Source organism: Agelaius phoeniceus, chromosome 5, assembly GCF_051311805.1.
Source record: "Agelaius phoeniceus isolate bAgePho1 chromosome 5, bAgePho1.hap1, whole genome shotgun sequence".
Classification (NCBI taxonomy): Eukaryota; Metazoa; Chordata; class Aves; order Passeriformes; family Icteridae; genus Agelaius; species Agelaius phoeniceus.
Window position 1 is genome coordinate 17887324 of NC_135269.1, and position 12018 is coordinate 17899341.

General features: G+C 42.9%; 1 protein-coding gene across 5 annotated transcripts in view; it reads left to right on the plus strand.

Annotated features, from left to right (window-relative positions):
• The window catches only part of LOC129119895 (potassium voltage-gated channel subfamily A member 5), a 197799-nt gene that overhangs the window by 101661 nt on the left and 84120 nt on the right, over positions 1-12018 (plus strand). For 2 of the 5 annotated variants that reach the window (XM_077178433.1, XM_077178432.1), the window contains one exon: positions 6272-6344. The exons of the other annotated variants lie outside the window; for them this stretch is intronic. The gene's annotated coding sequence lies outside the window, so the exon portion shown is untranslated. The remainder of the gene's footprint in view (positions 1-6271; positions 6345-12018) is intronic. 5 annotated transcript variants of the gene reach the window in all.

A 12018-nucleotide genomic window follows, 5' to 3' on the forward strand; every position in this document is an offset into this window, starting at 1 on the left:
TCCACACACACCTGTTAACACATCAAAGCTGCCATAATGGAGGAAGGGAACTTATTTTAGCAAAGGCATGAGTTCCACAGATTCATCAAGGCTGGAAAAGGCCTCCAAGGTCATCAAGTCCAAAACCATCCTACAACTACAGGTCAACTACACCAGAGCACTGAGTGGCACATCCAGTCATTTCTTGAACAACCTCCAGAGGTGGTGACTTAACCACCTCTCAGGGCAACTCATTCCAATGTTTTACAACTCCTTCAGTGAAGAAATTCTTCTTTAACCTCCTCTGGCACAGCTTGAGGACATTTCCACTTGCCCTGTCCCTTGTTCCCTGGGAGCAGAGCCCAACCCATGCCTGGCTGTCCCCTCCTGTCAGGGAGTTGTTCAGAGCCAGAAGGTCCCCCCTGGGCCTCCTTTTCTCCAGGCTGAGCCCCCCCAGCTCCCTCAGCTGCTCCTCATGAGTCACTCTCCAAACACTAAAGTAGAAGAGATGGGAGACATAGAATGCAGCAGTTAAAAAAGGATCTGTTTTGTGTTTAATGCCGTGTTTTACCTCTGAATCAGACAGAAAGATGGTGTTGAAAAGTTTGCAGAGTAACAGAGAATCCGCCTTTTCCCACAGCAGAATGCAATGGATGAAAGATGACCATGACCTATCAAACAAGTACTGGGAAGAAACTTCTCTAGAGGCCATGAGATCAAGGCTGAGAAAAGTGTCAGTGGTGATGCTGCCCTGCTCCTTGTGAGGGAGGGGTGTGGATGGACATGGCCCTTCCAGCTCCCGGGTGGGGTGGCAGCTGCAGTGACACTTGCAGGGGAAGGAGAATCATCTTATTCCCTGCTGGGAGCTGAGCTGAGCACACGAGCTGTGTGTGTGAGACAGGCAATGGCAGCTCATCCCCAGCTGCCCCGTGCAGCCTGGCAGGGATGTTCTGCAGGGCAGCTTTGAAGTGGGAGCTGTAACAAAAAAGGGAGGCCCTGCAATGAGTTTGTACCATCTGTTTATGTAAATGTGCTCTCCCTCCACCACTTCTTGGGCCGTACCCTGAGTGTCTTCAACCCTGACTACATCTCCCCTTAAGAATTCTGCTCTCTTGAGCCACTGCCATCCTTTTTGTAGTGTTAGAGCCTTAAAGTCTCTGCATGCCAGAACATTTCCCTCTAATCTGGGTCTCTAACAAACTGCTGTCATCACAGATGTATCACAAGCAGCTCTTGCCCCAGGACACTGCATGTTTCTGAAGAACTACTTTCCTAACATTCCAGTGAAATGCAGGAATCGTCTCTTGTAGTCTCACAATACCTCCTCTTTATCCATTTTTCTTTTAAAGTGGTCAAACTGTGTATTGCTATCTCTGTGTGTTATTAAGTCTCTATTTCATTCTATTTTCCCCAGAAAGATAAAATAATTTTTATCTCATTTGCTTAAGTAAAAATGGTTATTCAGATGGAGAAAAAACACAGTATTTTTGTGATATAGCACAAATCTGATTTTATAATAGTGTCAAACCTTGTAAGGATTCCAAACCAGTTTTTACAATTCAGTCTGAGTGCTGCTTTTATAAATCCAGATCTTGATTTGCTGTTCCTACCTTTATTTTAGTGAGAGATAAGGGTATGAAATTTGCCATATGATTGATACGCTCTCACAGCTGTCAGAGCCTGTCCTCTTCAGGAGCACCCTGAGATTCTATCAGTAATACTGAGGGAGAGTAAAAGTTTGTCTTTGTTCTGAAAAGTGATCTTCGGGGATTCAGTCCTTTCCCTTAGCTCAGCACTGCTGTATCATGTGTACACCCAGAGAGATATACTTTCTTTGGGAACAAAAGTAAGCCTTTATTCCTTTCAACACTGCCAAAAGAGAGTGGGATCTCCTTCCCACACTGACAAATGTGAGTTCTGCAGCACATTAAGCAACTGCTCCAGGAAACTGCTCTTCTGCAAAGCCTCTGTGGTACCAACGTTTTACTGATGTCCCTAAAGACTAATGTTAAAGGCAAAAATTTGCACAAGAGACTGTCCTTACAAAAATTCATCATCTGGTTCTAAGTCAATGAGCTGGAATCAGTTTCAGTTGTTTTTTTGTGGGGCAAGATTCTCATAAATACACATGTGCGTCAAGATACTTGAAAAACCAAATCTTAAAAGCTCTCATTTAGAATGCAGGTTTGGAGTGTTACTCAGCTGTCAAAATATCAACATGTAACATATTCTGAGTTGTTCTGTGATGTCCTTTTTTGTCTGGATCCACTGCTTCAGAAGGTTTTCATTACCCTGTGTAATTTCTGTCCAGCTCAGGTGAATGTCTTTGGAATCTTCAAGTGTCTCAAGCTGCACCGGATTCTCATGTACACACAGTTGAAGTGCAGCTTTTGAAACCAAGATAAAAAAGTATTGGCAGTGTTCACACAGTTCTCAGAGATATTTACATTTGCTCATCTTTAAAAGATATGCATTAAATAAATCTGAAGAGTTTGAGTTTTACATGTCAGGTTTTGGGATGGAATTGTCTGTAAATCATCTAATGGCCAGAAGCTAATTACAGCCCTTGTCTAGACTGTTTGGGATGAAGCAGACTTTATTTGAGGGTTATTTTCCTGATGAAAAAAACTCTGTTTTTCAACAACTGTATGATGCAGTATGGGAAAATTACTACTTTACTGGAACATTGTTTTCTCTTTGGAAAATCCAAACAGTATCTCCCCAGAAGACTACCTTGAAGATGCTAGTCTATTTCTCTCACTTCCGTTAAAGAAAAGCAAGGACCTTAATGCTGCCTGTAAAGGAGCAGAGCACAAGTGTGAAGGTAGAAAAAAGGTGATGATCAAGAAGGCAAAGTTTCTAGGTTCACAATGGCACACAAGAAAAAGCTTTTTGCTTTTTCTTTTTTAATTTAAGTTATTGCAGCTTTTCCTGCATTGACAAAGCAGAAATGCTTGAAAGCTGGGCAGCAAGCAAGCCATCAAACTCCCCAAATAGAATATTTTAGAATTCCTGTCTCATGAACAATGCCTGGGTTTTCTGTTTTGTTTTGCTTATTGAGAATCAATATGAACTTGTTTTCCAGTCTCTTAACATCTTCCAAGGGATCTTGATTCTATTTCTCTGGGCAAGATTTATTATTACGGTTTTGGGCAAGAATTCCCAATGGCAAATAAATATGAAAAATAAATTAACGGCTACAAAATCAGTATGATCTCTGCTAGTTCTGCACTCAGTTGGAATTAGAGATGACCTTTCTGAGATGTGGATCTCAAGGATCTGGATGTGTCTAATGGCCCGTGTTTCCCCACCTTTGGAAAGCAGCCTTGGTTACCCATACCCCATTCTTTGTGCACTGTCAGCACTGCATGGCCATAAAACACGATGGAGCCCAGCACCTGGGGACTTATTTTTATTCCAGAAAACCCATTTTGAAAATGCCAAATGAGGTCCATGACTATGCTATAGATCTGTTATACTAGGAAGAAGGCTGGGGAGGGATTGTTGGACTCAGTCTCAGAGGTCTTTTCCATCCTAAACGATTCTGTGAATAAAAGGTCTTGAGGAGCTCTGCATTAGGGCTCCAGACCCTGCAGACAGCAGGGATACTCCTTCTAAGCACCATTCCTCACAAACCTCCAGACTGTAAATTCAAATGCAACCCAGCAGACCACTCCTGAAAAGCCATCAGCAGCCTGTCTCAGCTGAGAGTCACAGTTCATGGCAGAGTGCCAAGCCATGGTTCCATTGATCCATTTGAGAGACTGGCAGAGTGTCCATGCCTCTTGCTCTCTCTCCCGCCAAGTGTGAGTGCTCAGAATCACGATGGATCTGTGCCTGGAGGTTTATGTGCCTATGTTTCATAATGATCACATATTCCCAGCTGAAGTGTTGCACTTGCTGGCCTCAAGTGAGGAGTAGAGGGCCCTGTTACCAATGTTTTATTCTCCTACTGTAGCCATTTTGGATTTAAGCCAGCCCATATAAACAACGTGCTTGGGCCTTTCCAATTCTGCACTGCCATTTTAGCATTCTGGACATCAGCCAGTGCCCATAAAGTGTGTGGCATTGATTTAATTTCAGCTGTCTCCCCAGACTTTTGATAAATGTATCCAAGGTGGACATGTCTGTCTAAAATAGGAATTTAATTCTGTATTGGGAGTGAATGGTATTTGAATAAATTCTGTCACTGACCCAATTATCAGCATTGCTTTCAACTTCCATCTAACATAATGCCAGACGAAAGGTGCTTTAAAAAAGAGGATGGCAATGAAATTATATCATTCCAATGGGGCTGTAAACTTGATGTTTTGTGTTTTATGCCCACGTGGATAGTCAGGCTGTGATGGAAATGACTTAATGAGATTTACCTCATTCCCATAAGGCACTTGAGCATTACAGTATTACACATGAATTCTTCTTGTGCAAAGAGACTTTCACAAGTTCAAAGTGCCAGTTCTCATTGATTAGAAGCAGAAACAGTCACAGAAATATTCCAGTTTTTTAATTTAATTTAAGTAGTGGTGTGATTCTAAATTTTCTTCTGAAACCTCTTTCTTTCATGGACAATGTGGAAGGAATAAATCAGAAAATACCACACAGCTAAGGATCTCATTGCTTATGCTAGTCAAATGCATAATATTATGACAAATTGTGACATTTCAACAAGCTCCTAAAATCACATCATCCCTTATCTACCTTTTGTAGCTACTTGTAAAATTATTGTACTTATCATATTAACACCACATCTCAAACAGTATTATCTCAGGGTCTATTTCTATCTATATACATGGACAGATAAAAATGTAAGCTTTGCAATGTAATTAAAAGCTCTCAAGCAAATAAAGGATTGAAAGAGTTCTAGGAAATCAGAGATTGTCATTTTGTCTGATGTAGGAGGAGCAGAAATTAGAGCACAGTGGAAATTACTCAAAGATGAAAGGAGATGTGTTTTTATCGAGGCAGAAAGTCTAGATTTTACCTCACAGATTCAAATGCTCTCTACATTTTACTTAGTATTCCAGCCTTATCAAAAATTGTTGGGGTATCCTGTGCAGGGCCAGGAGTTTGACTTGATGACCCATGTGGGTCCTTTCCAACTTAGAATATTCTGTGGTTCTGCGATATCTCCTCTTTGGCTCTAGTCAATGCAAATTTTTCTTTAAAGATGGTGACAATGTGACAGGAATGAGATCTATAAATAAATAACCCATTGTGCTGTGACAGACCCAAATCCTGATGACAAACCTGACATCTGTTTATAGTTTTGCTAAGAGGAACTCCCTATTTTCTTCCATGGAGATTACCAATAAAAGTCCAACAGAATTCATAGCAATAAATGCCTTCAGGAATTGCATCCCTGACACTATTGACTGTCAACATGATGTCTAACCAAACATGATACAAATACAATCCTGGAATGCAAGAGAAAATCTTAATGAAAATGAGGATTAATTTTGTGACCTGAAGTAAAATAAAATAGTTTATTTTAATATCATCTTGTAATTGTCACATTTCTGTAAAAAGACAATTAGCACAATGATCTATAGGAAAGATTGGAGATAATGGATAATTGGACCTGGCATGCCAACTTACTGTAAATTATTCAGAAAGTTTCTGAGATAGGCCAATACCCCATATATCCTTCATTTTATCAACAAATATTCTGTATTTGCTTGAATATTTACCAGAAATGTGGCTTAGAAATGCTGTAGAGTTTTAAAAGCAACCACAGATATTTATGATTTTTTTACATTATAATTGTTTCTTTTAGTTGCATCTCTAACTCTATAAAACTTAGGGTTATAGGTTTATAAACTTCCTCAAGTTTTATGAAGTCAGCTCTTTGGAGTTAAGTAAGGGCCAAAAAGAAAAAAAAAACAAACAGTAATTAGAGACCTGAACATGTTTCAGCTTTAAGAACAATCTCCTTAGGTATGCCCAGGAGTATAAGGAGATTCCACATGTCATTTTCCCTTCTTATTTATCAAATCATTGAACCAAAGGTTTAAGCTGGAAGGGACCTTAAAGATCAACTTGTTCCAACCCCCTGCCATGGCAGGGACACCTTCCACTAGACTAGGCTGTCCCAAGCCTCATTCAGCTTGGCCTTGAACACCTTACAGGGACGGGATGTTCTTAAAATTGTATTTATTTTGAGCTCTGTCAGGCAGATTATTTTTGGGAATGACCATTGCTGTATTTTGGGGGAAATTTCACTGAAAGGCAGAAGGAAAAAACATTTTAGCAGTCTTTTATTTTCTTTAATTTTTTTTTTTTTTTCATATGGCAGCTGCAGAAAACTCCTCAGAGGTCTGGCAGGCTCCAAGCAGCCTGAGGGAGGTGGATTAGTGAGCATAGGACAGGTGAGTTCATCAGAGATGCATGAGAAATTGCAGAACTATGTGATAAACACTTCTTTATCACAAGTTTATCTTAGGAAGCTCTCACTCCTTTCCCTGTCTCACGAGGGAGAACAGCTCCACCAAAAGCATGCTAGAGGGTTTGCTAAGCTGGGAGTGAGAGGAGGAAACATCTGGTCAGAAAACATCTGGTAATCAATATCTGAGACTTCCTAACGTTAGAACTGCTCTAGGGGAGGGCATGGTCTTCCCAGCTGAAGTGTGTGTGACTGGAGTGTCACTGTGATCCATCCTTCCTTCCTTCCTTCCTTCCTTCCTTCCTTCCTTCCTTCCTTCCTTCCTTCCTTCCTTCCTTCCTTCCTTCCTTCCTTCCTTCCTTCCTTCCTTCCTTCCTTCCTTCCTTCCTTCCTTCCTTCCTTCCTTCCTTCCTTCCTTCCTTCCTTCCTTCCTTCCTTCCTTCCACCATGTCCACCACTTCCTTCCACCACTTCTGCCACTTCCTTCCTTCCACCACTTCCTTCCGCCACTACCTTCCTTCCTTTTTAGAGATATATTAATTTTCATCTACATCCCCGGGCCCAGATTCCCATTTGGTAAAATTAAAATTTAGGACACTCACCAGGCATATGGGAGACTAAATTTCCAAGCCCTTCTGGGAGAGTCTCCCGTACCCTGGTTCATGTCATAATTGCCACTTACTCTGGCATGGGCTTCATTGCTGAAGCTGCCCTTTTGACAGGAGGTAAATGTTCTTCAGGAGCAGGAGGTAAGATGTAAACATGACCTCATATGTTAGTGATAAGGACACCCAGCAGAGGGAGGCTCTGGATTTGTGCTCCTCTTTCATTGAAAATGTAATCATTTTTAAGAACTGGAAGCCAGGGGTAGGTAAGAGTTTGTCTTTGGCAGGAGAGAGATGATAACATCTCATGGAGAAGACAGAAGAGCAAAAGCCGTCTTTAGTTCTTAGCATGAGTAAGGCAGAAATAATGCTCTGGATTCCAGAATTTCAAGGCTTATCTGTTTTCTGCTCCATGGAGAGCCTCCTTTCAGCACAGGTGTTTTATTTCAAGCACAGGCTATATCTCATGGAGTCAAAACTATTTTATTCTCCAATTGGCTGATTACAATTTGGTTCTGTCATATTTATTCTCTCCCAGGGGCTCTGTCATATTTATTCTCTCCCCCATACATACTGTATGGGGTTTGCATGGCCAGGTTTTGGTAGTAGGGAGGCCCCAGGGGTGGCTTCTGTGAGAAGCTGCTAGAAGCTCCCTCCATGTCCAAGATAATGAATTCCAAGATGGATGGAACAGGTCCAAGATGGATGTGCTGTTGGCCAAGGCTGAGCAGATCAGGAATGGCGGGAGCATCTCTGCCATAACATTTTTGAGGAAGTAAGTAAAGATGTTGTGCAGAGGTAATTGTGACCAGAGAAGAGAGGAGTGAGAAGATGTGAGATGAACACCCCTGCAGACACCCAGGGCAGTGAGGAGGGAGCAGAGGCACCGGAGCTTAGATTCCTCTGCAGCCCATGATGCAGCCCACAGGGGTGCAGAGATCCACCTGCAGCCCCCAGAGCAGCCCTTGCTGGAGCAGGGGGATGCCCAAAGGATGCTGTGACTCTGAGGGAAGCCCACACTGGAGCAGACTCCTGTGGAAGGAGGATCCCAGGTTGGAGCAGGTTTGCTGGCAGCACTTGTGACCCTGTGGGAGAAACCCAGGCTGGAGCAGACTGTTCCTGAAGGACTGACCCCCATGGAAGGGACCCACGCTGGAGCATTTAGTGAAAAACTGCAGACCATAGGAAGGACACATGCTGGAGAATTTCATGTTCCCCAAGACAGGGACCCCACTCTGGAGCAGGGGAAAGACTCCCCTCCTTGAGGAAGAAGCAGCAACAGATACAATGTGGTGAACTGACCATAACTCCCACTCCCCATCTCCCTACTCCACTGAGGGGCAGGATGTAGAGCCCAGGAAGGAGGGAGAGGTGGGGGGAAGTTGTTTTAGTTGTTTTCAGGATTTGCTTTATTTCTCAATTTCCTACTCTGATTTGACTGGTACATAATTGAACTGATTTCCCCAAGCTGAGTCTATTTTGCCCAGGACAGTAAGTGATGCCTGATCTCTCCCAGTCTTTATCTCAACCCATGAGCCTTTTGTTATATTTTCTCTCCACTGTCCAGTTGAGCAGGGGAGTGACAGTGCAGCTTTGGTGGGCACCTGGTGTCCAGCCAAGGTCAGATGACCACCCACACACACAGAAAATACCCATCCAGCTGCTCCTCATTCCTCCTGTGATCCAATCATCTGCTCTCAGACAGGTACTCAAGCTGCAATTTAGGGCAGACTGTCTGAGGAAAACACACTCTGGTCTTACTGTATCTTCTGTTTGGGAATACCTATCACCCCCACATCCCCACATGGTTCTCACATTAAAATGTAGCGAGATTTTTTATTATCAGCACATAAAAAACCCAACAAACCAGAGGTTTCTGTGGTGTGGCTGCTGGGCACAGATTATTTTCTCTGGCATTTGTCTTCTGAGCCTGTGCTGCTACCCTATCTTTTTGCTGAGGAGAAATTTCTGCTTCAGGAAACCTGGAGCTTCCATAAAAGAAGCTTGAAATAATCAAGATAAATCAGTGGCTGTCTCTAGGACAACACTCATAGGAACTGTTCATCAGGCACTAAAGAGGTTTTGGCATATGGTACATTGAGCCATTTAATGTCTGATCTCTGATTTGGGTGTAAAGAATTTCTTTTTACTCTCCATTCCACACCTTAGTGTCAGGACCAGCAGCAGTGTGGCTGAGAGCTCAACAGACATTGCCTGACCCTAATCCCTGAGAATACAGGGATTTGTTCTAATAAAGGGGGATTATGGGAAATAGTACTAAAACCTTATGTCCCTGTTCATACTATCTCACAGCTGTTCTGTAGAGCAGAGGTGACAAAAGCAGAGGGGAAGACAGTGGTTGACAAAGACGATTGAACTGCTGAGACTAACACACCACTTCCATAAAGTCATAGATTCACGAATGATTTGGGTTGCAAAAACTTCAAAGAAGTTCCACCCCTCCTGCCATTGGCAGGGACCCCTTCCACTAGCTCAGCTTGCTCAGAGCCCCATCCTGCCTGGCCTGGAACACTGCCAGGGATGGGGCAGACACAGCTGCTCTGGGAAACCTGTGCCAGGGCCTCACCACCCTCACAAGGAAGAATTTCTTCCCAATATCCAATCTAAACCTGCTCTCTGCCAGTATGAAACTATTTCCCCTTGTCCTGTCACTCCAGGCCTTTGTCAAGGGTCTCTCTCCAGCCTATAGAGGCTCCTTTCAGGTCCTGGAATGAGGTCACCCTGGATCTTTGTTTTCTCCAGGTTGAACAACCCCCAGTTCTTTCCACCTTTCCTCTTGCAACACTCAGAAGAACTGTTTTGTACATATCTGTGTTCTTTCTGTCTTTATTTAAAGAATGCCTGAGAGTGATATGCATCAATGTAAGTGACAGAAATTCTCTATGAGCCATTGAAAACAGCCTTTTTTCCCCCCTTCATGATGAATAACAGTGTAGGCTAAAATGGGAAGAATTTCCATGCTTATGTGTTATGTTATGCCAAGTGTCTTGACAGATTATTTTCTGTTTGTGTTCTCATTGGATCCAAAATTCTGGGAATTTGGCTCTGGGAACTGATACCTCTTTGTTTAGGGAGAGAATAGGAGCTGTCTGTCTCCTGGAAACAGAGCAGGCTGGGCTCACTAAGCTCAGGATTTAGTCCTTAAACATCAGGAACATCCAAGTCTTTGCTTTTAGAAGTTGTTCTGCTCCTTGCCATGTTTCTTCATTCATGTTTCAAGGTGAGATAAATAAAAATGTTGTTAAACCTTTACGCTAATTTAAAGCAGGATGGAGCATACTGATTATGTGAGCAATAGTCCCTAAAAGACCACTTTTTGGGGACTTTTTGTCTGCCACACAAATGTCAGATCGTGAACTACATGTGCCAAAGACAAGGCTCCTGGGGTGACAATCTCCTTTTGAACTCATTACTGATGTGTGCTCTGATTAAGGAGATGACTTCAGCTCAGCTTAGAGGCTTAGTCTGGAGAGCCTATGTTTGGAAATATGTGTACAAAAACCAGAAGATGTTTGGAAACATGAAACTATTGGAGCAAGTCCAGAATTCATAAAGGTGACAAGGGAACTGGAGCACCTTCCCTATGGACACAGGCTGGGAAAATTTGGACTCTTCAGCCTGGAGAAGGGAAGGATGCATGGAGGCCTCACAGCACCTCCTAATATCTGGAGGGCCTACAGAGAAGCTGGAGAGGGACATTTGCCCAGAGAAGCTGTGGCTGGCCCATCCCTGGAAGTGTCCAAGGCCAGGCTGGATGGAGCTCTGAGAAACCTGGGATAGCAGAAGGTGTCCCTGCCCATGGCAGGGGGCTGGAACTGGAAGATCTTTAAGGTCCATTCCAACCCAGGCCATTCTGTGGTTCTGTGGTTCTGTGATTCTGAGTTTCAGAGGTGTGTGAGACATTAGGCATAATATATACCCATGTAAGGCCTTAACCTGAGTTCTCAGCCCTGTCCCAGATCCCAAATGGGAGCTGGAAACCACAACTGGGCTGCCAGCAACCTGGATCCCCCTCATCCTGCAGGAGGACGTGCTGTCCTCAGAGTAGAATGCTGCTGGCAGGAGCAGGTGTGGAAATGTCAGCCTGCAGTGTTTTACACAACAAAGACATTTGGTTGCATGCTTATTTGTTTTAGAAACTGAACACAATCCGTTTACAGAGACATACTTTTGTGCTGACTTGATGGGAGCCACTGAGTGAAAAGTTGGCAGGTGGGAGATGTGATTTAGCCTCCTTGTTGATGTCCCTTCAACTCAGGTGGTGATTTTGTTGCCAAAGGAAAGATTTACCATGTTTTTTAATAATCTCTGGAGAAACCTTTCCCAGATCTCAGATCCAACACTTAATTCTTCATTAAATTGCCACTCTTGTTACCAATTCCCTCACCCAGGAGTGAATAACTGATTGCTATCAGTCCTGTCAATCCCCCTCACCATGCTGAGATTCCTCATCACAGGAGGATGGAGGAGGATGCCTTTGGAGGCAGACCAATATCAATTTCATAATGGAGGGAGTAGGTCTTGGGAATGGGAGCTGAACACACCTTAACCAAGAGGGAAAATGTAAAAGCAGAATTCTTGGCTTTATTCCTCTTTAAGTCTCAAATCTGGAGCTGTTACAAAATAAGACTTTTAACTTTTAAGCTATTGTTCTAAATAAGTCTGAATAATTGCTCAGTTTTTATCTGGAAAAACCCACTAAGATTTTTTTGGACCCAGTGGGGATATTCCGACTTTTTCTGCTAGAGTCTGCTGAAAATTCAAGAGCAGGGAGTTGAGGTACTTCTTGTTTCTTTCCAGCTGGTTAAAATACTAGGCATTTGAAAGCAGTTTAAAATCAGGATTTCTACCTAAAAGCACAATGGGAAGAAGAAACTGTTTTTCTACCTTTTGGAGAGGAAGTATTTTTCAACTATTCCAATTTAAACTGTAGATCCTACAAAACCAAATCACAGAGGTTATATTGAGGCTCACTAGACTGGAGCTGTATTGCCTGAGAAATGTGTCACAAACACATAAAAACATCCTTGATGC